Source organism: Pteronotus mesoamericanus, unplaced genomic scaffold, assembly GCF_021234165.1.
Source record: "Pteronotus mesoamericanus isolate MK-2021 breed Mesoamerican mustached bat unplaced genomic scaffold, CSHL_Meso_final scaffold_31, whole genome shotgun sequence".
NCBI lineage: Eukaryota > Metazoa > Chordata > Mammalia > Chiroptera > Mormoopidae > Pteronotus > Pteronotus mesoamericanus.
In genome coordinates, this window is record NW_026555312.1 from 13,789,497 (window position 1) to 13,815,099 (window position 25,603).

The 25,603-nt window shown below is 41.1% G+C and overlaps 1 protein-coding gene across 5 annotated transcripts in view; it reads left to right on the forward strand.

Moving 5' to 3' along the window:
- ATXN1 (ataxin 1) overlaps positions 1 to 25,603 on the forward strand; it is a 386,576-nt gene that overhangs the window by 217,675 nt on the left and 143,298 nt on the right. For all 5 annotated transcript variants that reach the window (XM_054591866.1, XM_054591863.1, XM_054591864.1 and 2 more), the window contains one exon: positions 15,234 to 15,353. The gene's annotated coding sequence lies outside the window, so the exon portion shown is untranslated. The remainder of the gene's footprint in view (positions 1 to 15,233; positions 15,354 to 25,603) is intronic.

Consider the following 25,603-nt stretch of genomic DNA (forward strand, 5'->3'; position numbering starts at 1 on the left):
GACTTTGCAAATTTAGTTATATTCTAAGCCTGTGCTTCAAGATGTCAGTTTTTAAACAACACTTTGAGAAGTAGTTAGCTTAAAAGTATAGCAATTCAGAGCACACTGAGAATGATTTTGAAGAGTAGAGCCTTGATATACTTGAAAGAAAATTGACAGATTCACTACAATTAGGAGACAAGCAGGTAGAACCTTCACTTGTGAAAATTCTCCTCCTCCAACCAAATTATCATCCTGGCCTAAGAAAATCTCCAGCAAATCCTTACTCCTTTCCAGCTTCCAAATCCACTGGACAGAAATTCTCACAATTTTCTTGCATACTAATACACAGACATCGAATAATAACACTGCAATCTATTGCCCTTTGTCTTAAGGGTAAATAAAGTAGGCCTACGAAAAATGCCAGGACTGAAATGTATTTTTCCTTCAAGCCTGGTCTGTATGTGTGTGCACATACACACAGGTATGTATGCCCAGACTTAACAGTTGTTTGAATGCACCAGTTAGAAGAGGGAAAAATTATTTGAAACTCACTTCCCAAAGTCTAGCGCCATTTCCAGTATGTTTTCACCAACCCTAACTTTATTGTATTGTTGTGTAAAGGCTTATTAATATGCCTCATGGTTCGGCAGGTGAGGCGATACTATGCGGAAGCTGTGCCTTCTCTGCCACAGGAACCTGGGTATTTAAGTGCTGGAGTTTTTGCCGGACTTCCTTTGTTCCTGCTGTTTTCAATGGATGGAGCTTTATAATCATACATATGCATCGGATTAAATTCACAAATGAAAGAAGTGTTAGTTTTCTCAGTGTTTTTTATTTTTGTGCCACAGTAAAGGTATTTCATGGCTTATCGCCAGTCTTAGCACGTATTGGCAAGAATCTTTGTGCCCTCACCATATCTGGAAACTCTACCCAGCTACATTTTTGGAGCCATGGCATATCTTCGTGAATTCAGATGTATCTCTGAGGTCCACTTCCCTTATAATGACATATGAGGGGGGACCCCAAATAAACAGAATGTGTTTATACAAAATTGTGTATTTATTCTTACATGTTTAAACTTCAGTCACCTTCAAAGTACACTCCATTTGATGCAATACACCTATTGAGACTTTTCCTCTGCTCAAAACAGGTTTTTTTTTTAACTCATCAGCTTTGATGCCTTTTAGTGCTTCTGCTATTTTTGTTTCACTCTTCCACATCGGCAAAACGTTTCCCTTTGAGGACGTTTTTCATCAGGGGAAACAAAAATCAGTGGCTTAGGGCAAGATCAGGTGAATAGGGAGGGTATGACATGGGGGTCATGCCGTTTTTTGTTCCAGAACTGCTGAACGCTCAGTGTGGGGTGGGCAGGTGCGTTCGTAAATCACCCATCATGAAACAGGCAAATGCATTGAAAGGGTCTTCAAAAGAAATTCACCGAAGCTGAAGGCAGCCTCTCACACCACCACCAACTGGTACCCGGATACAGATGAGTTCCTAGAACACTCGCCTAGTGGAGGAAGCCTGTCCTACGAGGGGCCCGCCAGCCAGAAGATAATTCCAATTTTTTGGGTCCCTCCCCACCTTGTACACTCTCACACACACAAAATACACACACACACGCAATGAGAGAAAGGACAGTAATGGCAGCAGCCGTGCCCACCATTCTCTCCAGTGAGCGTGTGTCCCCCAGCCCATCTGAGTGCAGGATGGAAGGAGTATGTGAAGTTGCGGCTCCCTTTATTGGCCTCGGCACCAATGTACACAACCACGTTTATAACGGTTGGCCCTTTTAAAGTTAGAGAGACAGCAGAAATGATACAGACTTTGAGTTGAAAGGATTGTATTCAAACCCATTCTCTGTCACTTCCAAGCTTTCTGATCCTGTCAGTCATCTGTGAATAATAAACTTCCTTTCACAAGGAAGATTAAATGAGAACGAATACAGGAAATTCAGTTTTTGTTTGTTTTAATTTGGAATTATAATACTTTTTAAAAACGGATGAAAGTACATCCCTAACTGCCTGTAGGTGGTGCAAGGTGGCAAGGAGAGCTGCTTCAAGGGTGGGAGCAGTAAATACAATAGCAACCTCTGATGACTGACTTCAGGGTACTGGCTCTTCACGTGGCTGCACACGTGGCTGCACACGTGGCTGCACACTAGAATCCCATTACCTGGACTGCACCCCAGATCAGTAGTGAGTGGAGCGTTTCTGTAGGTGGATCCCAGCATCAGGATGTTGGAAAGCTCCCCAGGTGATCACAATGTGCAGCCAAGTCTGAGAACTGCTACTTTAGGGAGCCTTGAATGTCTCCAGTTCTTCCAGTGGCTGTACGGATGATACTTGACATTCTATAATCTGCACTTTATTCATTTTGCTTAAACAAAACAGGGACTTAGGCATCATACTAAAAGTATGTTATGTCTGCCTTAGTAGGAATTATTAAGTTCTCTCCAAAGAGCCTATATTAATAGGTGGGCACTGGCGTGGGAAAGAGAACCAAGATCTCTAGATTGAGGACAGCACTGGTTCACTAGAGGGGAACAGACATGGAAACAAATGGAACTAAAATAATAGAAATCCCAGCAATTTCAAGCTACTTGTTGCTTTTGGAAATTAATCCTGGCAAAAACACCACCCCAGAGCTCGTTGACTTCCCTGAGGGCTCAGGATTATGGCCCTGATTGGTCATGATTCTTGAAAACTTGCTACATGTTCAGCATGTGGAATGAGGGGGGGAAATTCATTCATTTGTACTAGCTGTAACCAAAATTCAGTTAATTTAATTAATTTGCAAAATGTATATATATATTTTTTAAAAGTTTTTTTTTAAGAGAGCAACCTAAAATTACTCTATATTCAAAAACCTTCTTACCTCTTTTCTACAAATGGTGCTCAGACAGCTAGAAAAAGACACATGAGACCCATGCTGAAGAAGGATGTTGGATCCTTCATACCATATACAAAAAAATAAAATGGATGAAAAACCTAAATGTAAGAACTAAACTATAAAACTCTTTGAAGAATTGTAAAGCATAGGAGTAGATCTTCATGACCTTGGATTTAGCAATGGATTCTTAGGTACGACACTGCAAGGGAGAGTATCAAAAGAAAAAATAGATACATTGGACTTCATCAAAATAAAAAACTTTTGTGAATCAAAGACACCATCCAGAAAGCCAAAGACAACCCACAGAATGGAAGAAAATATTTGTAGTCATGTAACTGATAAGAGTCTAATTTCCAGAGTGTATAAAGAACGTTTAGAACTGAACAACAAAAGGGCAAACAGTCCAATTTTAAAATGGACAAAGGACTTGAATAAACATTTCTCCAAAGGAAACATACAAATGTCCCATAAGCATATTGAAAGGATATTCAACAGCATTAATGGTAGGGAAGTGCAAATGAAAACCACAATGAGATACAACTTCATATCCATTAGGATGGTCATATTAATAAAAAAAAGGAGGGATAGCAAGTGTTGACAAAAATGTGGAGAAACTGGAACCTTCATAAACTGCTGTAAAGTGGTATAGCCACTGTGGAAAGTAGTTTGGCAGTTCCTCAAAAAGTTACACAAAGAATTACTGTATCGCCCAGAAAATCCACTCCTAGGTATATAACCAAGAGAATCGATAGCAGGCATTCAAACAAAAACATGTGCAATAATGTTCATAGCAGTCTTCTTCATAAGAGCCAAAAAATGGGAACAACCCAATGTCCATCCAGTGATGAATGGATAAACATAATGTGGTGTATGTTTACAATGGAGTACTATGCAGCCAAAAAAGGAGCGAATTACTGACACATGCTACAACATGAATGAATCCTGAAAACATTGTGCTAAGTGAAAGAAGCCTGTCACAAAAGGCCATATATTGTATGATTCATTCCATTTACACGTCACATCCAGAATAGGCACATCCACAGAGGCAGAACACAGACTCGTGGTTACCAGGGGCCGGGAGGAAGAGGGAGTGGAGAGTGGCTATGGGATTTCTTTTGGGATGATGAAACTCTTCTGGAATGAGATAATGGTGATGGCTGCATGACATTGTGAATGTACGAAGAACCACTGATTGTATGCTTTAAAAATGATTAAAATGGTGAATTTTATGTTAGTGAATTTTACCTCAATTAAAAAATATCTCTCTGACCCCACCCCTTTGCTCATTCCCTCCTAGTGGTCTCAAACCAATCACTTAGCCGTTGCTAGCGGGTCGTGCCATCAGTTATCCTTTGTAGTAGTTCCACTCTCATTCTATGCTTTCCTCCGTCCAATGCGGTTCTTCTGCAGAGAGTCACCTACATCCGTCTTCGCTTGCTTACCAGCTCTTCGATTCATCACTCCTCCTCCTCAGGCTCCGGTCCCCAGCAGAGCCAGTGGAAACATGGCAGACACGAAAAGACTCCATCTACTGATTTTACACCTGACCCGGAAAGCTCTGCATTTGCCCAAGCAGAAGCTCGGTTCCTCTTGCTTACCTGAGGGACCTTTCTGAAATTAGAAATTGCTTTCCGGTAGGGTCCTGCCACACAGTTGGACTCAACCATACGGCACCACCATTGAATGTTAACTTTTGGGAACCTGTGAAAGAACTCTCATAGCATTTCCTGGCAGGCGCAGGTGATTCCTGCAAACCCAGTAGAGTGGAAGTCAAACATACAAAATGTAAATTTGTATGAGAAGACAAAACACTGTTACTCGTAGAAATTAAGTGCTTTTAATTCTGGATAATAAATAGCTCTGATTTGGAGATTGATCTCTGAGCTTACAGAGTGATCCAAATGTAGAAGGAAGCTGTCTGCATCATTCTCTTAATTCTCCTTTTTTTTTTCCTCTCTTTTTCTGCTGGGGTCAGCAGAAATAGGATTTTTTTTTTCTTTTTAGATCAGTGTTATTATGATTATGATTATCCTGAAAAACCTGTATGGGAGGAATGCTGCCATCTGAATTAAAAATAGCGTTTTACGTCCTCCCACACACAGCACTTGAGAGTTCTGAATGCCTTTTAGAAATGCAGACTTTCTGCCTGGCTAGATAAAAGAAGCTGTCACTTCATTTCCATAACGAAGTCATTCCCAGGAGAATTCTATTGTTTTAGCAATAGAATTTTTGTAAAAGGCCTCTTATTTTGCCTGAAAAAGGTAACAAAAATGAACTTTTTAGAGCTTATTCGACAAAACAATTAAGGAGCTAGAAATTTTCTTCTTTTTTGATATGGTAGGAGTTGTAAGTGTGAGAATCTCGTGAGCCATGATGTTAGGATAAACCCCGAAACCTGGAAGATGAAGAGGGAGGGGAGAAAACCTGCTATTCTTTCTTCTAATAGAAATGGGGTATGCCTTTCCCTGAGAATGTGTGTTCTAGAGCCTTGTGATAAATAGATGTTGCTAATCCTGAAGACTTTTAAATATTTATTTTTAAAGAGCTGTGGGAAACTTAGAATGCTCATTATGAAATTCCTTGGGATTTTTTAATGAAACATGATCATCAGGTATTTTAATTGAGTTTCAGGACTCAAAAGGCATATTGTGACTGTATCTTGCTGGGGTCCTTTGCTCAGAAAATACTAGTTATTTATCTTTACTTGAGTTTAAAACATTGTAGCAAGTGTAGCTGTGTAGCAAGTGGACAGGTGTTTCCTTACACTCTGTTACTTGTAACTGGCTGAAGCAGGCAGGTGTACATGTGCTCACTCTCAGCTCCCCCGCCCTGTGCTCACCTCGCCCTTCACACAATGGATCTTTGCTCCAAATAGGGTATCAAATCTTCCACTCCACATTCACAGAAAAATAATTACATTTCTTGGTACTTCCCTGGCTCCAAGTAACCCACATCAAAGTATACCTGCCTTCGGTGTTTTTGACAAGTAATCCGCGGACTTAATGCCAAGTAGTGTTTCTGTTACTTGTTCACAGCTAAGACCATTGAAATCTCAGTTTTAAGCTAGAATAGTTTTATTAAGCCTCCTCCAAAAGGAGAGAAGTTTTCAATAGTGGCTTTGTCTTGCAATATTTTTTTATTGCATAAGAAAGTTGTAATATTTAAACAAGGAGGCAGCTATGAGAATGGTAGGAAAAAAAAGAGGTTAAAATGTGGAGTTGTTATACATTTTTTTTTGTTTTTTAATTTGATAGAACAGACAGCCCTGGCCTGGAAGCTCATTTGGTTAGAGCATCATCACGATACCCCATAGTTGTGGGTTCAATCCCTGGTCAGGGCACATACAAGAATCAATCAATGAATACATAGATGAGTGGAAAAACAAATGGTGCTCGCTCTCTCTCTCCCTCTCTCTCCCCCCCTTCCCCTTCCTCTCTAAGAATCAATCAATAAATTTAAAAAATCCCTTTTAATAAACAAAGAGACCAACAAGATTGATTCAGTATAATTATGGAGTCTTACTGGTCTAAACATTAGGCAAAAGTTGTTGATTTTGAATTTTGGAAAATAATTCTGTGTTTAAAAAACCTTTGAATAGTCTTTGCTCATGCAATGGTACTATAACTTTTAAAGCATGATTAGAGGTTGTGTTGCAGCTACGCTTTTACGTAGTTGTATTTTCATTAAATGAAGAGGTGATGTGGCTTTGATAGGATGCTTCCAGAGTTCTGCTTTGAATAGTTTTGGTGAATTCTCTTAACTTGTATTTGTCTAAAAGGATGGTCTGGGGTTGTATGTGGATTCTATCGGGCCTTTTTACTTCGACTCACTGTTTGGTATTTTGTGTAGTCAGGCCAAATCAAATACTTCAAAATACTATCATACAACTCCTAATATGATGGCGGAAAGAGAGTGAGCGGAAAATATTTAAACTTCTTAGGATTTCTAAGGAGAGCACATAGAGCAGAAACCGAAAGAAATCAAAAGTCAGGGGACGCCTCCCAGTGGCTACTCAGGGCCCATAACAGCTCATGATTATAAGTGCTTTGTAATGATCAACACATGAAGCACAGGCTCTGCCCTTCCATCCCCTTCTTTTTCAGGCACTTGTTTAATACCCAGAGGAACCACTGCGCTTCTGGAGCAGGCATGACTAAAACTCCCCTCCGGGGAGCAGGGGCCTGATGGCTCCTGGCTGAGTGAAAGGCCTTGTGACCCTGCAGATGTGTGGTCTCCAGGGTCTTGATCCACATTCCTCTGTCTCCCGGGCCACAGTGCCTTCTGTTGAGCTGCAGCAACCCACTTGGGAGCAGAGTATTAAATAAATAAGGCCAGGAAAAAATTGTCAGTAAGGAACACACGCCACCTTGGTCTTTAATATCGTAAATTACTAAAGATGTCGTTCTATGGCTGTTCAGTATGAATTAGGTATTTCTCATGCATATTTTTATCTTACTGTTGATATGCAAACATGCTTTTCTCTGGATGCATAATTACATTTCTTAGCAAACTTTGCTTCATACCAGTAAGGAGAGAGAACCTGCATACAAGTATAGACACCTGCCCAGTCTACATGTGGCTTTATCCCTACCTTTATGTGATAAAGGTAATAATAGGACATAGTGGCATGGAACGACATGAATTATAATTTTTAAAAAGTTTGATCATAGCATTTTTTCAACATATTTACCTTTCTGATTATGCGGTCTTTAGGGAAACACTAAATTTAGTGTGTGTGTTCTTTTTTAACCTAAGCACAAACCAATTAATATCAGAAGAAAATGTCCCAAAGGCATTCTTGATACCAAGGATTGCCATATCTGCTTTGGAAAAAGATTTTACAATAGATAAGCCTCACAAATCATCAACTGTTGATCAAAGACGGATTGCCTGATTGGATGAATAAATCATATTTTTCAGAATATGTTAGAAATATTCTAACATATGGATTGATTCTCTAAGAATCAATCAATAAATTTAAAAAATCCTTTTAATAAACAGACAAAAAGACCAACAAGATTGATTCAGTATAATTATGGAGTCTAACTGGTCTAAACATTAGGCAAAAGTTGTTGCCTAACCTTGGAGAATGTATACCTAGGGTCTGAAGGAATACCAGGAAGGGACAAAAGCTGAGAAGCTGGCAGCACCGTGGTATAAGGACATCACAATAGCACCATCTCAGGGAATCCAGGAGTGCTAGGGTATTTTGGTGCAACAGACAAAACTCAGAGTGGTTTGAGGAAAAATATGGAATTGGTTGTGTCATGCACGCATTCGTTTTCTATTGCTGCATAAGTTACCATCTCACGTTACCCTCCCTCCCATTCTTCTTGAACTCTGACTAGATACCTCTATTCTCAGGAAAGTTCTTCACTGCCATTGCCTTCACTAGGGAAGGGGAATTTGGGTTCCCATGACTGACATACTTGCTCCTTCAGGGGGCGGGGGTGGGGGCCGGGACAGGCTCTGCGCCCTGCTGGGCTGAGGGGCTTGCCCGGAGCCCCTGGAAGCATTTCTGAACTCGGCACTTGCCAGCAGCCTGGATGTTTCTCCTCGGGAATAAAATACAGAGTCAGCTCTAGTTCTGGGTTGGAAAAAGAGGCTCTTGCAGACATTTCATTGATTGACTGAGCAGTTTCCATATTGGCTTATGTAATGATTTTTTTCCAAGTCACTAAAAAGGGACTCTCCTATTTGATAACCACAGAGTAAGAAGACTTGAGGATATGTCAGAGTGAAAGTAAAATACCACATTCTCAGTCAGTTAATCAAACAGTATTTATCAAGGGGTTACCATTAGCAAAGGCACTCTGAGGCTTACAGAAAGCAGACAGACACAAACCCTCTCTTCGCAGAGTTTACTACAGTCTGCCTGGGGAAATGGTGCCTATTTTAGGATAAGGAATAAAATGATTAGTGTCCTAAGAAAAAGGAATAAAGACTATAGGAACTCACATCAAAAAAAAAAAAAAAAAAGAGAGTATTTCTGATTGAGAAAGTTGGTAGCATAGGAGAGTGAAGGAAAGAGGATGGAAAAAGGATTCGAGCAGGTCTTGGTAGGTGTGGCCTGACTTTTAACATGTGGGATAGAAATGTGAGCTTCCAGAGATGAAGAGAGACGTTCAGTTTGGCTGGTACAACATGCATAAGGGGAGAAGTAGGAAATGCAGTGGGAAAAGTATGTTGGGACCAGATTGTGAAGATCTTAAACGTCAGAGTTTAGATGATTTTCAGCAAGCTGTAGGAACCAGTACCACAGCATGACATAAAGAAGTTGTATTACATAACCTTTAGGAATTCTGATCCAGGACAGATGACTCAGATGGTATGGAGGAAGAATAGTGAAGGCAAGAAGACCAATTAGCAGGCTGCTGTGAGAGGAAGAGAGGCCGACCCAGCATGGTGGTGTGGCCGTACAGTGCAGGCTGGAGAGGGCTTCACAACTGATGCACCGTGGGAGCCGGAGGAGACGGGGGTGTCATTAGCATGAGCTGCAAATAGAAGGGGAGGGCTGATTTTAGAGAAAAAAGACAGGAAATTTTGAAACAGGCATAATTCATTTATACTGCATATATCCGGTGCTTGCTAAGGAGAGATGCCAGGACCCAGGATACAGATTTAAAAGTTATATGCAATAAAAGGAAAATTGTCATAGAAAGAGAAGAGAGAGAGAGAGAGCTGAGCATGTGACCTTGGAGAATGTATACCTAGGGTCTGAAGGAATACCAGGAAGGGACAAAAGCTGAGAAGCTGGCAGCACCGTGGTATAAGGACATCACAATAGCACCATCTCAGGGAATCCAGGAGTGTTAGGGTATTTTGGTGCAACAGACAAAACTCAGAGTGGTTTGAGGAAAAATATGGAATTGGTTGTGTCATGCATACATTCGTTTTCTATTGCTGCATAACAAATTACCATAAACATTGTGGCTTGACACCAGACCCATGGCATCTAACAATTTCCACAGATGAGAAGTCCAGCCACGGCTTAGCTGGATTCTCTGCTCAGGGTCTCATAAGGCTGAGATCAAAGTGTCAGCTGGACTGCACTCTGATCTGGGACTCCCGGTTGCCTTTTGAGCTCACATACTTATTGGAGGAATTTATTTCCGTGTGGTTGGAGGACCGAGGCCCCTGTTCTGTGGCTGGCAGTGGGCTAGACACCACTCTCAGCTGCTGCTGTCTCCAGTCCCTTGCCACATAGTGTTGTCCCCCTCTCCTGTATGTTCTCTCAGGCTCTGAATCTGATTCCCATAAGAGCCCGTCCCCCCGAAGGGCTCACTGGTTAGGCCAGGCCCACCACAGATAATCTTCCTATTTTAAGGTCAGTTGACAAGGGAGCGTAATTTTATCTGCAAAATTCCTTCACAGCAGCAACAGCCAGATTGGTGTTTGATTGAGTAACTAGGAGAAGGTGTGTGTACTAGAAGAAAGGGCCACTTTAGAATTTTATTTGTTACAACACAAGTAAACAGTCCAGGGATAAATCTTAACTTTTGGAGTGGCTGCATCCAAGGGACCTCATGTTGTCAGGACTCTCTGTCTTCCAGCTTTGCTCCCTATCTGAAGAGCTTCATTCTCAAGTGGGCTTCCTTCACAAACAGCTCTTTGCAGGCCATGCTTCGTGGTCTCCCTCGGAGAGGGTGCTTTATTCGTCCTAGTTTCAGCCGGGCTGAGAGAGGCTTTGGCTGGCGTGGCTCCGGTTACATGCCTATCCCTAAAACCAGTCGTCTTGGCATGAGGGGTGTGTATTCTGATTCTCCAGACTTAGGTCACATGCCCATCTTCGGAGCCAAGGCATGAAGTCCGCTCAGCCCGAATAACGAAGCGGGTGGGGGGAGAGGTTTCCAAAAGATGCTGTCTAGGCAAAATGCTAGTATACTAAACAAAAAGAAAAGAGAATCGAAGGAACTGCTACTATATAAAATACTATAAAAGAAGTCAGTTAGGAAAAGGCCACTGCATTTAGAAGGCAGGGAGTCATTCTGAAAGAAAGAAAAGGAAGTTTACCTTTTAAAAAAAAGATGGTACAAGTCAAACTCCAAGAGTTTAGGATGTACCTGGTAAAATACTGGCACTGAATTTATACTACAGGTTGGCATGTTTGTTGGTGAACGGGAGAAAGGTGACAGCCTTTTGGGGATGTACTGAGGTGTGGGGAAGGCCTCTCGGGAATGGCAGCGACTGATAGATTTGTAAGAAGTTTCTAGTAAAGGAAAAAGACGGAAGGAGCAACAGAAGTCCAAATTGATCATAATAGGACCTGAAGCCAGTAGGCAGAAAACAGACTAAGACCCAAGGTGAGAACCACCAAAAGTTTTCCTGGATTATAATGTGTGTGAGCTTTACTGGTGTTTTGTTTTGTTTTGTTTTGTTTTGGTGATCTGTCTCCTTTTTGGAATAGACAGGTATCAGTCCTTCCAATGTAGCCTACTCTTGTGAGTGACTAAGTATACTCAGAAGATCCTTAGCCTCTGTCTGGCTACCTGTTTGACAGAAAGACTTAGCCTCAGAGCAGTTGTTCTCAAAGTACTGTCCCTGGACCAGCAGCATCAGCATCACCTGGGAACTGGATAGAAACACAAGTGCTCTGGTCCTACCCCACACCTACTGAAGCAGAAATTCTGGGGATGGGACCCAGCACTGGGGTTGAACAAGACCTCCAGTTTTTTCTGATGGTGGTTCAGGTTTGAGAAGCATCACATCCGTACCTCGAGGGTTTCCTTAAGAGTGGCTTTTGAAAAGCTGTGAGGATCAAGGACCTAGGTTCCTGGTGACCTGGGAGGGGGTAGAGGGTTGTAAATCTTGAAAGGGGAGGGCAGCTGTTCAAAAGCCTCTCATGACTTGAAGAACAGAAGAGGGAAAGCTAAGTGATAGCGGAATTGTTCTCCAGTTCATGGAGGACTTGCATTTGGATGGTAGGCATCATAGGAGCTCCAAGTCCCTGGAGGACTGAGGACAATGGGAAGGGTTTAAATTATAGTTAGAGAGTAATAATTCTGTTGGAATACAGGTTAAGTCATAGAACAGGTTTTGGACATGGATCATTTAATTTAAATTCAGGCTCTCCTGGTAGGCACTCTTAGGAGGCTGCAGAAGGGCAGGGCAAGGTTTCTTTCATCAAGGAGCTTAAAAGCTTTTCAAGCCTTCAAGACTTAAATAAATCCACGGAATATAAAAAGACAATATAACAGAGTGCTGAATTGAAAAGGACCTTGAGTTAAAAATACGTGAGAGAGGCTGTAAGTGCTGCGGGCAGTCAGGGGAAGGGGAAATTGGCTCTGTGTCATTTTCTTCTCTGGACGGAGGATGAAACTGTCAGCGAGGTTGTATTTCCCAGATCTGGTGGCGGGGTATTGGATAACGTGGCTTCAGGAAGTCTCTTTTCTTGCCCTCTCTTTTCTTTCTGAGTTTTCTAGTTTGTCAGAACTACCAAGTCAAAGTGAGGGTTTGTATTTTAAGACTGAACTTGGAGTATTATTAATATTTCTGGTTTTATGAGAAACTTGTAGGAGAAATTACATTTTATCCTGGGTGTCTTAAATGGAAAGAGACTCAGATGAAAGTTTGGCTTATTCGTTTCAAACAGATTTTCCAACTTACTCCGTTCACGGGAAGAACACATGAATGAGTCTGTCTGAGGAAGCCTCTGTCTGAGGAAGCCTCTTTCATAGGATGAGGAAAGCAAATTACTGATTTTCCTTAGTGGAAGAATTAAATTGTACCAGATCTGGAATTTGGGAAACAAGAAAACACTTCAGATGAACACAGCATTTCTACTACGTTTTATTTCTTTGCATCATACTACCCATGTGAATAAGTAAACAGGTAACCAAATCAAAGAACCAAGACAGAAATTTTCCAAGACACACTTTTAAAAATAATTTTTAATTTTTCAATTGCAGTTGACATACAATATTACAGTATTAGGTAGATGGACATAAATGTCATTTCAGTCCGTGAGAGAAATAAAAAAAGATCCGGTAGTCCAGAGGAAGCCAGCAGATTTGAAACCTAATGCAAAGTACTAAAAAAGATTTTTTTCTGACATTTACATGTAATGTGGTCTGTTTTTAGCTCTTTTGGGGAGGGTTTTCTTAACTCCAGCTGTAGTCTGCAGGTGTTAACGGAGAGCTCCTCTTTCTTGTGCTGATGCGGTGACCTGAGATGCATTAGGAAGTCAGAGTTGGCCTTTGCCATTCATTGAGTTTAATACCTGCGCTGGGTGGGGTGCCTCCTGCAGCAATCACTAAGGTTTTGTTGCTCCGATGGCCCTGGCAGTCAGGAAGGAGACTCAGCTTTTATTTCAAGAGATTAAGAACAGTTCTGTTGTTTACTTCTTTTCTTTTTTCCAAATTGAAATATAATTGCTGTATAACATATTAGATTCTGGTGCACAACAGTGATTTGGTAACATCTATAGATTGCGAAGTGATCATCACAGCAACTCTAGTTGATAACATTAAGTCTGGTGCTCATTTCTTGATTTTGATCCAGGAGACCCCATTGCAGTGGCCAGGGGGAAGGCAAAGATGAAGTAGTTAGTTGTACATCTCCAGGTCACATTGTGCAAGGCAGAGGCTGCTTCCTCCGTCTGGAAACTCGATGCCTGGCTAACTTCTACTCATCTTTCACTCCTCTGTTTAAATGTTAACTTTTGTAAGAGAAACATTCTCAGCCCCTCCTCCTAACTGGGGTACCCATTATGATTGCAAATCACAGTGCTAATGTTCAAATTTTATACATACACTAAAAAGGGTATCCTGTGATTCTTTAATGTCTGTCCCTATTGAGGTGGTGAGCTCCGTAAAGGCGTAGTTATTGTTTTTTGTTCACCACTATAAATATAGAACTGGGTGGATATACTAAGCAACAAGGAAAAAAATTGGCAAGTGATTGAATGAATTAATAAGAAAGCACTTTGTAAACTCTATTCAGTATAAAAGCCATTCTTAATTATATCAGTGCCAGACACCTCCTTTCTCTCTTCTGTCCTCATTTTTTCTCTCTTATTTTTAATTCTTTATTTTGAGGTGGATTTGTCAGTATTTTACCAATTCCAAATCTAAGGTTTGACATTAATCATTGTTGCCTTTTTTTGAGATAAGGGACCACTTTTTTCTCTCACAATGTTAATGCTCTGACTCCCTCCTTTGCTCAGCTTGTGTGTATGACTTGAGAGGCCCTTGGGGATGATTTATTTGGGAAGCAAACAGGATCCAGTGTAGCACTTAAATTCTGTTTTCTCTCTCCCCCAAAGCCGCTCACATATGTTCCTATACCTCTAGTATACTCCTCAAGTATTCCCAGCCAGTCGAAATAATATTGGCACAGAAAAAGCTGTTTCTGGCTCTGTCTTCAAGGAGCAGAAAAATTAAAAATTCAGGTGTGGAAAATATTAACGATCAGAATATGAATAGGTCTTTTCTTTAAAAAGCAACAGACAAAAATCATCCAGTCCTTCTCCAGCAGGTCCTCGGCGTGCCACTTGTGTGTGTAAGTGTTATCCTTGGTGGGTGGTGATGGCAGCCAGCCAGGCAGAAAATTTCACAGCCCCGTAAACCTCCAGTGCATCCAACACGCGGTTGGAGGGAGCTGTGCGGCCTGGACCGCGTCATGATTCGCCTGCATATGCTACTCTCACCACCTTCCGGTCTTCCTCCCTCTTCCCTTCCTGCTCCAGGCCCTCAATGTCTTTCTTCCTGAGATTTCAGTAGCCTTGTTGGCCGGCCTCTGCTTCTCTCAACCCCTCTCAGGAAGGAGGAATCTTAGCATGGCGGCCCTTGCAAATGCATAGACATTAGGGTGTCCCAGGGATGGTTGACTGTTGGTGGCTAGCCAAGGCTGGCTTTTATATTCTGGCTCAGAGCTCAGTAGCAGGCATGTGACCACTAATAATATTTTCAGTTTACATAGTGCCGCTCTTCTCAGGAGCTGTGAGTGCTTTGCAAGAGTGATCTTATTGATCCTCCCAACAACTCAGGGAGGTATGACAATGGAAAAGGTCCCAGCTCCCTCCTTTTTGAAGAGAGTAAAACCAAGTGGTTTCCTTTGAGGCTATGTTGCACGTTGCATCTCAGCCAGGCTGCACCTGAAGTCTCCCAGAATTGGCTTCAACTTTAGTGCAGCGGGGGAGGGCAGGGAGGAACCAGAGAGAGGCTGGTGGGCCACGCTGCTGTGTCTCCCGGGGCAGGAGCAAAACTATTAAATTTCTTTTTTACAAAAAGGTACTAGAAAATAGTCTTTGGTGAACGGTCACATAGTCTAATTCATTGTGAACTCCATTTGTTGAAATAATGAGGGATTCGATGATGCATTTACCTTTTTCTTTCTCTTCTGTTCTACTCCCATTCTAGGTTTTTTTCACTTCTCTCTCAAAGGAGGAAAGAACACGCCTGAGCCCAGGAGCTTCTCGTGTGAAGTGCCCGCGGTGACGGAAGGCTGGGGCTTCCCGTGATCAGCGCACAGTGAATGTTGTAAGTTAGCAAGAGCAGCACCTGTGGTGGCTCGCCTTGCAAGGAGCTGTGAATCACTGGATGCCACTGAGCCGGGGTGGTGAAGGGGTGTTCGTGTTAGTGCTAGGGGATCATTCAATTAATTTCTTTTTTTAGGGGACAGGTTCTGTTTTTATTTCTTGCGAACTTGCCTTCCTCTCAGCTTCTGTGGGCCACTTCTCATTTTCTCTTTCTGGAATAAAAGAGTGGAATACAGGGATTCTTTCATTGTAGGAATGCCCTTCCTTCTGGTACAGTCGAATAGGATCGAGTTTACAGCATTCTCACAATTCTTTTAGGTTGGTGTGTGTGTTGCGGGCGGAGCGGGGGCGTGTCACAGTCTCCAGGCTGAGAATTAGCAACCAGGATTACCACCAGCAGTTCTTTTTATTTATGTAAAGTTTTTAATTGGAATGGATTTTTCTGGCTTTCAAAAACTTGAGGTATATAACAAGTATAATCAGTTGTTTCGGGTGCTTCTCATATTCAAAATTGGCTGATTTACTGGTTTTTATGAGGCTGCTTGGTTGAGGTTTTGAGATTGGTCAAGTAGTCCCTGCAGGTCAGCTGCTGGTCACTTTTCAGGAGGCCTTTTAGGACCAAGTGGTTGAAGAGACAGTACACAATGGGCTTCAAAGGGCTTATCTGCCACGACAGGGGTTTGAACAGCTCTGCTTTCTGGAGATTTTACCTCATTTCCAAACCATGTCACCGAAACAGGTTTAGAAGAGTTTGACCAGGAAAGAATACAGCTATAGGAAACCCAGCGTGGCCTAGGAACATATTACCTTCAAATTCTAGAGCTGAAGAGCCAACTTCTACTAGGTATATCTATACACACACACACACACACACACAATGTGTAGATATACTTAATGTATACATACACACACTTAATATATATTTGTGTATGTATATTATATATACATAAATGCATATATGTGTATATGTATATATAAATGACTTTATACATTAAGTTTACAGCTTCTTAATAACTCAGTCAGGAACATTTTCCAGCTGTTTATTACCTATTTTTCCCCAGTTTCATAAGAGATTTTGAAAAGCAAGGTGCAGTAATAATGAAGACATATATCAGGAAGAAAAAGAATTAACATTGAAAAGAAAAATTTCCACTGAATTTTTAAAATTTCATGGTTTTCTAAATGTTTTTATTAAAGTATGCGTATCTTTCCATATAAATGGGTTAAATAGTCATATTAAAATACGTTTATTAAATTCAAAATATCCCAGAACATCATAGTGAGTGGACTATGAGAGGTGCTGGTGTTTTAATGCATTTCTATTTTATACATATGAGCACATTGGTTCTAGGAGAAAGTACACAGCTCCGGGAATCAATTGACCTGAATTCTATTCCTGGTCCCCTTGTCAAGGACAAGCAAATTCGCAGCCTTGGGCAAGTCATTAACCCCCATGAAGTGTTATTCTGTGAGTCTGTGGATTGGTTCATGCTACTTTTTTATTGATCAGTTGACACCTTGGTTTGGGGTCCCCATAAAGGGCAGAGCATTGTGTAAGGCATGTTAATACTTAATAAAAAGTATCTCTTATTATGAAAGTTTCTGCCACTATTAAGGAATAATTTCAGGCCCTGTTGGATTTGGATGCTACAGTAGTAGTGTGTTTTACTAGAAATTATTTTCTTAATCAGGTGGTTGTTAGAATGTCCTTCTGGTGATGTTCTTTAAGGCATTTTTATCCTGGGAAACAAGTGTCTTGTGGAAAAGTGGTTTAGATTTCATATTACATTTAAATGAACAGTACAGTATTGTGCTATCATCAGGATAGCATTTGTTGTGAACCTTGTGGGTTTTTATTTTTTTTAACCATTGATTTGCGCTGCTCTCATGGCACCATGTCAAGCCCTAAACATAAGTGGGGTTTTCAAAGAAGTTCTGAATGTAAACTTTAAGATGCCCCATGGCCAACTTAAAGTCATTTTAAAATCCTTCTATAAACATGGCAGTTTAAGAGAGAGGAAGAAAATTCTAAATTCTAATGAACTCCTTTATAACTAAGAACTTTATCTTCCAAATTGCATTTGCTTGGACTGTGGTGGGGATGGGGGATGTCCCAGTTGTCTTAGTAAATTTTAAAATAAGTAACTTTTAAAATTCTTGATGCTTTTTTACAATGCTGAGTTTATACTTCCCCCTTACTTGGGTGCCCCGAGTCCTTTGCCACTATAGCAGGGAAGGCAGGAGATTTGCAGAGAATGCGTCCGTGCACGTAGATGGGGTATGATGGTGGGCATGTGAACATTTGAGTAATAATCAGCACAGCCATTGAATTCATGGTGTCATTCCTCAGCACTCCTGCAGACTGTACCCCAAACTCATTACCTCTGCAGTAAACCTCTTCTTGTCCCTCCGAACACCCTCTCAGATGTGCCACCATCTTTCTCTAACAGATGGACTTTGCTCCTCAAAGTGTCTCAGACCGGCTTGAAGATGTGGTACCTTATACAAGAAATGAGACAGGGTTTTCACACAGGATGCCGCAGTTAACTAGTTAACCTGGGGCCTCCCAAAGCCCTGAGGGCCCATTTTATGTTGAGTCACATGAGAAAGTTGAGCTAGAAGAGCTTTGGTGGTTCTTCTGACTCCCAATGGCTAATGTTGCATAAAGTATCAGTCTTGGATGAGGCAGAGTGGACCTTCATGTCTTCCTATTTGGCTTCCAAAAGTCAATGATTTGGCACAACTTTTATTTACACCTGTTTTTAAAATGCTGAGCACAATATTATGGCTAAAAAAAGAATTATTATTTCTGTTGCAATCAAGATATTCTTTCCCCAGGACCCTCTCAGGCACCATGCGACAGTTCAAAGGTATTCATTTTAGTGTTAAGAATACAGTTTTAGTCATTTATATTTTAAGACCCACAGCCATTGGTCTTTTTGAAAATGAAATATGAGCCACTTTTGAAATTAACTCTTTAAAAAGTGTCCACCTTCGTACTCAAATACTGCTTAGTATATAAGCAAGGAGGTGGTGATCCATATTTCTTTCCTAAGTTTCTCTGCTTCCTGAAATAGGACTTCTCAAGGTACCTTTTCAAAGTAGCCTCCCTTGACCTGTGTAAAGTAGCATCCACCCTATCCCTGTCTGTTTTCTAGCTTACTTTATTTTTTTAAGCACTTTTATTTTTTAATGATCCATCTCCTTAACTAGACTGTAAGTTTCATGAAAGCAAGGATTATTATTTTTTTTTCTGGGGAATCTACATGACCTAAAATGCTGAGTGAGCACTCAGTAAATATTTGAGTGACTAAGGACAGAGCAAATATACACCTGGGCTTCTCGTATGTGGGCCTTAAGCTGTTAGTGAAAAAACCAAACCAAACCAGGAAGTTCTGACGAGAATTGGATAGGGGATGGCATGGAGAGACTAGGCTATTTTCTTTAATCCTTAGAAATACATGCTGAAAGTCTATGATGTATGTAAGTAAATGTGTAAAAGGAAACAATTTGTTTTAAAAAAGACTTTGTAGAACTATCAATAGAGTTTGGGGATTTACTGATACTTTTTTTTTTTTTTTTAAATCTGCACTGTGTGTGTTCTCTCTGCTTTTCCTTTTGAGTGGTTTGCTTTGTACCTTCGTTGTGAGCAGCCTGCCCTGGTGTTCTGGGGAAGATGGTGGTTTTGGTGGTTTTGCCTCTTATAATCACATCATTTTATGACCATTTATGTTTACACATATTCCCAAGTGGGAAGCAGGCTTGAGTGCTGAATCTACCTAGAAATTCACCATTTACTGATCGCATCAGTTTCATTTTGTTTATTACTTTTGGGTGACATGCAACTGGCAATGAAATGGTCTCCCTGTACTGGTTAAATTCATCTCACATCTGTGTGGTAGGGAAGGGGAGGTTCACAAAAGTTAGGGAGGCATCATTCTGCATTGCTTGTGTGGCTCACAATAACAAAGGTTTCTTGAATTTTGTGTATATATCGATCCCCTTTTCAGAATAACTGTTCTGAGCACCGGAGTCACATATTCCTAGGAAGAAATGGAAAGACTAAAATAAACACATTTTTTTGCACAGTATTATGCTGTCTTTATAAGCTTTGAAAAATGGAAGCTGAATTTCTAGTCTCCAGAGTAAGAGAATTACACATATACCCCCTAATAAGAGTGATTTGGGAATTTCCGTCATGTCTGTCAATTTGTACCTTTTAGATTTGCCACCTGTAATACCAAATTCTCTAGCATGATTATTTAAAAAAAAAAAACAACAAAACTGAGATAGAGAAGAGCATCAGGAGAGAAGGGGACATCTTACTGTTAAATAAATGAAGAAGAGTAGTCTCATTTTCTTTTAGCCCTTGCTTCTAATGGGCTTGTAAATTGGCCTGCATGTTGTAAAAGCTCCAACTGAGCACAACGTATGCGAGTGCTCCGGGCCATTCTTCTGTAGCCTGAAGTTCTTTAGGGTTTTCTGTTTCACCCATTTCTTTCTGTTCCCCAGACTTCCTCTAATTGCTTCCTGTTGATAGTCCCACTAATTCCTGCCCCTTGCCCCTTTGCTGGAGCCTTTGCATGAGCTGCTACTTCTGAGAGTTGATGTCAGAGCGACTTCCTGAGTCTGTTGGCAAAGGCTAGCACATCCCAGACACACCCTTTCCCCTTGGGGTCCTCACCCCTAAAGGCTCAGCCTCCCCTTCGCAGCATCTCAGGGAGGTGAAGGGAAACACGGTGAATACCCGGGAGTTGTGGAAGGAAATATTGGAAGGAAAAATGCTCATGCATTTTCTGCAGTACTCGTGTTTGGTGGGGGAAAAATAACATCAACAGCCTGCTCAGACTGCTTTCTAACCAAATAGTGCTGAGGTAGGTTTTGTGTTCTACTTAAGTATAGAATTTACCAAAAATAATAATATTATTAAAAGAGTGTAAGTGTTAAGGAAGTGTGTTAAGGATACAGTAATAGGTAATCTATATTTACCATCCTCTGAGATGCCGCTCTAACAGGCCACTGTGGGAGGTTGTGAGTCAGGTGCTCCGTGCAGGATGGTGGATATAATTCCTCAGGGACATTTTCAGGGAAGGCTTCAAGGACTGCTGAGCAGCTCCATCAGGCCTGGAAGCAGAGGTAGGATTTCAACCCGATAGATATGTGTACTTTGAGACGGCAAAGGAGAGAGAGAAGATAAAACTAGTCTTTTTTTTAACTGCTTCTGCATCCGGGCAGGTGGGAGCTCAGAGTCAGAGACTTCTTTCCATCAGAAATGACCACTGACAAAGACATAGAATGGGGATTTGTAGCCCCTGGGGACCAGTCTCCTTTAGGGCTATTTTCTATATTTTTCTTGAAAAGATGACACAAGAACTTGGGCCACTTAAAGAAATGATGCCTCTCAACCCCATTAAGTATAGTGTTTTCAACATGAACGACAAACAGAAACCTCACACAAAACTAAAAATGCTTTTCTCAAGGAGAGTATCTTTGAAGTGCTCACTGTTCAGGAGCCAGTATGCATGCAAGAAGGAAGGGCAAGGATGGCTGGACGGCGCTGCTGCCTCAGAAGGAAGGTACTCAGTCACTGAAAATTCCTCCAGATAGACATCAAATGATTCCCACACTCTTCGACCCCTCAGAGGCTGGTCCACCCCCTCATCTTTGTTAAAATATTATTGCTGTATGTCATTTCTCACAAAGTATGTCATGCCATAGGATTTGAATTATTTTCATTATTCTTGAAAAGATTGTTGTCTCCCTCTTGCTTTCTTACAGAATAGTGAGGCACAAATACGAACCGAATAACGTTGTTTTGTCATAAAGCCAAAACAAAATCGCTTGGTTCTTCCCAGCAAATAAGTTGTTCCTTGGGACTAATGTAAAAAGATATTAGATAATTTCATTCTTTTAATTCCTCCAATTTTTTTCTTTTATAAAATAATCGGTTTTTAATATCAGAAAATCACTTAACCACACAGTTTTAAATGATAGCTGTGTAATAAATCACGCTAGGTGGAATCTTAGATTGAGAGAATGAATCCATCTTGTATATGTCTTGAGGATTATGTTAACCTTTTGCAGACACTTGAGTAAATATGTTACATGATTCAGAAAAAGTAATTTTCTTTAAAAGAATTTTTAAGTATATTTTATTGATTACGCTATTACAGTTGTCCCATTTTTTTTCTCCCCTTTATCCCCCCTCTGCCCTGCACCCGCCTCCCTCCAGCACCCCCCCCTTAGTTCACATCCGTGGGTCGTACATGTAAGCTCTTTGGCTTCTCCATTTCCTGTGCTATTCTTAACCTCGTCCTGCCTATTTTGTGCCTATCAATTATGCTTGTTATTCCCTGTACCTTTTCCCCATTCTCCTCCCTCCCCCACCCTGCTGGTAGCCCTCCAAATGATTTCCATATCTATGATTCTGTTCCTGTCCTAGTTGTTTGGCTAGTTTGTTTTTGTTTTTGTTGTTTTAAGTTCAGTTTTTGATGGTTGTAAATTTGTTGTCATTTTACTGGTCATGTTTTTTATCTTCTTTTTCATAAATAAGTCCCTTTAACATTTCACGTAATAAGAGCTTGGTGATGATGAACTCCTTTAACTTGACCTTATCTGGGAAGCACTTTATCTGCCCTTCCCTTCTGAATGAGAGCTTTGCTGGATAGAGTAACAAATATAAAGTGCTTTTTAGGAGAGAGAGTAAAATTAGCTATTTGTAACCTATGTTGGAGGAAGTGAGTTTTTCAATGACATTTTTTCTATTTCTACTTTTGTTCTGAAACAGTTTCCTTAAGTAGAGTCCCCAGAATGAAAATACAAATGGTAATCTCCTTTAGAATCTTTTCCAAAACTCTGGCACATTGTTACCAGGCTCTTTGGAGTCTTAACCTCTTCATCCCTCTTCTTTCCCAATACGTTTATCACGCAATGTCTTTTGACCTCTCCCTTCCAACTTCAGGTGTCTGGTACTGGGACAGGACTAGCCTACAGTGCTGGCAGGATCCCTGGGCTGGGTACTGGGCTGGGCTATGTCTTTCACCCTGCGCGTAAGCCGTCTTCGGGACTCTTGTGCTTAGTGCATCTGGAAATGAAAGCACGCTCGCTAAAATCATTTTCTAAAATTTCCAGTAGGGTGCTCTTCATTTCCTTTTGCTTCTTTTTTCTTCTCAAACCTTTGTAGCTTTCACAGAACTGAAAAACTGTAATTTCTCCAAGGCTAAAATCCAAGACTTACAGTCTTAACACCTGGGGCCCCTACGAATTGCTGCCCATTATAAACATTGTAAAACCTACCCCGCAGAACAAAGAGAACTGGGCAGGGATTCTCCCCTTGTTCTACTATGGCAAGCCCTAGTTTTCCAGGCTCCTTTGCCTTTTGTTCTCCAAGAAAAGGGGGCATGAGATTAGGGAGCTATTGTTCAGAAAGGGGTCGGCTGTTGCCTATATGAGCAGATTTTTTTTCGCCTTCTCTTTGGCAACCTCAGTTGCTCTACCTGTTTCTGGCTCTCTTGCTTCTGCTATGAACAGCCTCCCTTCCCTGACATTCAGGGGACTAATAACTTACCTACACAAATGTCAACTGGTTCTTCTACGTCTACCAGTTCCATAATTCAGAATAGTGTCATTCAACCTTTATCTTAAGCAAGTTTCTTGCCCCTTCTTTGTCACCAGCACATCAAGCACAAGTGTAGATTAAAGGATAGTATGGCAAGGTGAGAGCTATCCACTGGGTAATATTAGTCTGTCACTCCCCTTCAGCAGAGCAGATCAGCTGCCAATCGGTATCTTGTTGCTGTCATCGGAGTTTGCAGTCCAGGCTTCCAGCTCTGCTGGTGATCTGTTTCTGTGTCCCAGCAATGATGCCAGTTGTCCTAGCAACCTGCTGGCTGACACATCCCTAAAGACAAGCAAGGAAGTGGCAGTGGAAGAGGGGGGCCTCCCAAGGGTCAGAAGAGGGTTGGCAGTCACCTTGCTCAAAGAGGATTTTCCATTTCCTTCATCTGGGCAGGCCTCCAGAAAAAGGATGTCAGTCAGTATCATGGGAGTGTCACTTAACTAAGGATCGTGGACCACATGGTCTTTCTGGTACAGATAGCATCCTATGGGGAATAACAAACTGATTAATGGATAGTCCAGGCAGAATGTGGGGTCTGCCCCACCAAGATGTTAGGCGATCTCAGAACAAAGGATGGTATCAGTTTTTCCTGTGAATTGAGTTGATGTTCCGGTTGTTTATCAGAATTGGCAATCGGGGTTGAAGATATGGGTCAATCTTAGGGAGGGATCAGAGGTCAAGAAGGGGAGGATGAAGGGAAACGCCGCTACAGTCGATCTTGGCTCCTTTTCCTGTTGACAGGTCTGGCTGAAAATCAGTCTGGTGTAACTAGAGCTTTCTTACTGGGCTCCAGTAATTTACCCACATACCCATCATTGAAAAGGAACACTACTCACCTTGTCCTCTTCTTTGTAATTATTCTCCTCCTCCATTTATATCAAACTGAATTGGCACTTAATGACCTTCCCCCTTTTCTCTGATTTCAATCCAAAAGAACATAGAAGTCCTAAAGATTATGTCTTCAAGTCCCTAACCTAGTGGGCCCTGCCTAGATTAAGTCAAAAATTGGGCTGTCACTTGACATTGCATGTCTTGGGGACTTTATTCCATAGCCACTTTTCTGTGGAAGGCCCTAGCTTGGAGTGACTTGGGCTGATGTTTTCTTCTAGGAGTGTTTCTGTCTGTGTTGACATGGTGCTGTCAGGGCACTTTCCATAGAGAAAGAACTAGGGGAGGATCTACCTGCAGACCTTGTTGGGAGATAGGGAGTAAGGGGCCCTGATGTCCGGAATGTCCCCAGAACATTTGAAACCCACAAACAGCATAAAATGTTGTTAGTACCTTAAGTTTCATTACTAAAAAGACTTTTGTGCTCTCAGAGACTTACGACTATTTGCTCCACTGAATGACCATACTTAGCTGAGGTAGTCGCATATAACTGTGCTTTCATGATGGGCAATCCAGTTAGGATGAAACTGAACATTTCTAGCACACTTTGTATGCTCAACAGATATCAGTCCCCTCTTCCTCCATGGGATAAGGATAGGTATTGAAGATCTGGGACTGGCATTAAGAGAAGTGGTATTTACACAAGGTAGTTTTTTGTACTTTCAGAGAAATCTACGTTTTTAAGATGTTTTCTTAACAATAAAATTTTAAAAATTAGTTTTGTTTGACAGGTGTGTGCAGTGCCCAATGGGTCATTATTTTAAGTTGTTGAAATGGATTAATTAGAAGACACTGTGTGTTCCTAAAACAATAAGTATCTTTTAGGTGCATCTTGATATTGTAGAGAAGTAGAGTTGTTTTTAAAGATCATTATGTAGCTGTTAAATCAATAGGTAATGGTAAATATTCATCATTCCTCCTGGTGCACAGTCAATGAAGATGGTTCTCTTGTATTGCTATGAATAATAAATAACAACTGATGTGAATTTCAGTGAAGTTGGAAGATTAAAATTCTTCTCTAGATTTGATAGTTTGTTTTTTAAAAGAAATTTGATAAAGCAGGTGACAACCCAAGCAGGCCTCATGAACTTGATGCTTCATACTTTTCTTTCCACAACTGATCTAGATATATAGTAATTGGAAGCACACCTAGAATAAAAAGTACCTGTTCTTTCTCCCTTTTGAATTTGTTATTGTCAGTCACAGAGGTAAGTGTGAATCTAAATATTAATAACTTAAGAGATGATGGAGAAACCCTGGGCTTGGTCCAGGATCAGGAGCTGCAGGCTAAGAATGGGTACCTGGGTTCTCATCCCATTCCTGCCCCTCTGAAGCCACCAGCAAGCCACTTGCTTTCTTTGCGCCTTTACTTCTTTATCTTCTGAAGGAAGATAGTTATCACTTTCACTTAACAATGTCAGATTAAATATGCAGGGTGAGGCAAAAGTATGTTTATAGTTGTTCATATGGAAAATAATACAATAATTAATAAATAGTAGAATAAACTCTGTGTTTTGCATACTCACAACTGTAAACCTACTTTTGCCCCACCGTGTATTAGTCCAAATGGGACGCTATTGGAATCATATTTGAGTTCAAATCCCACCCCTGCCACTTACTAACTGTATGTCCTTGGTGCACCGGCCCAGCTTCTCTGAGTCTTTTGTTTACCTCCCCTATGAAATGGGGCTGATCGTCTCAACAAACCTACCCTGAAGGATTGTTGAGAGAATTCAATGAGAAGC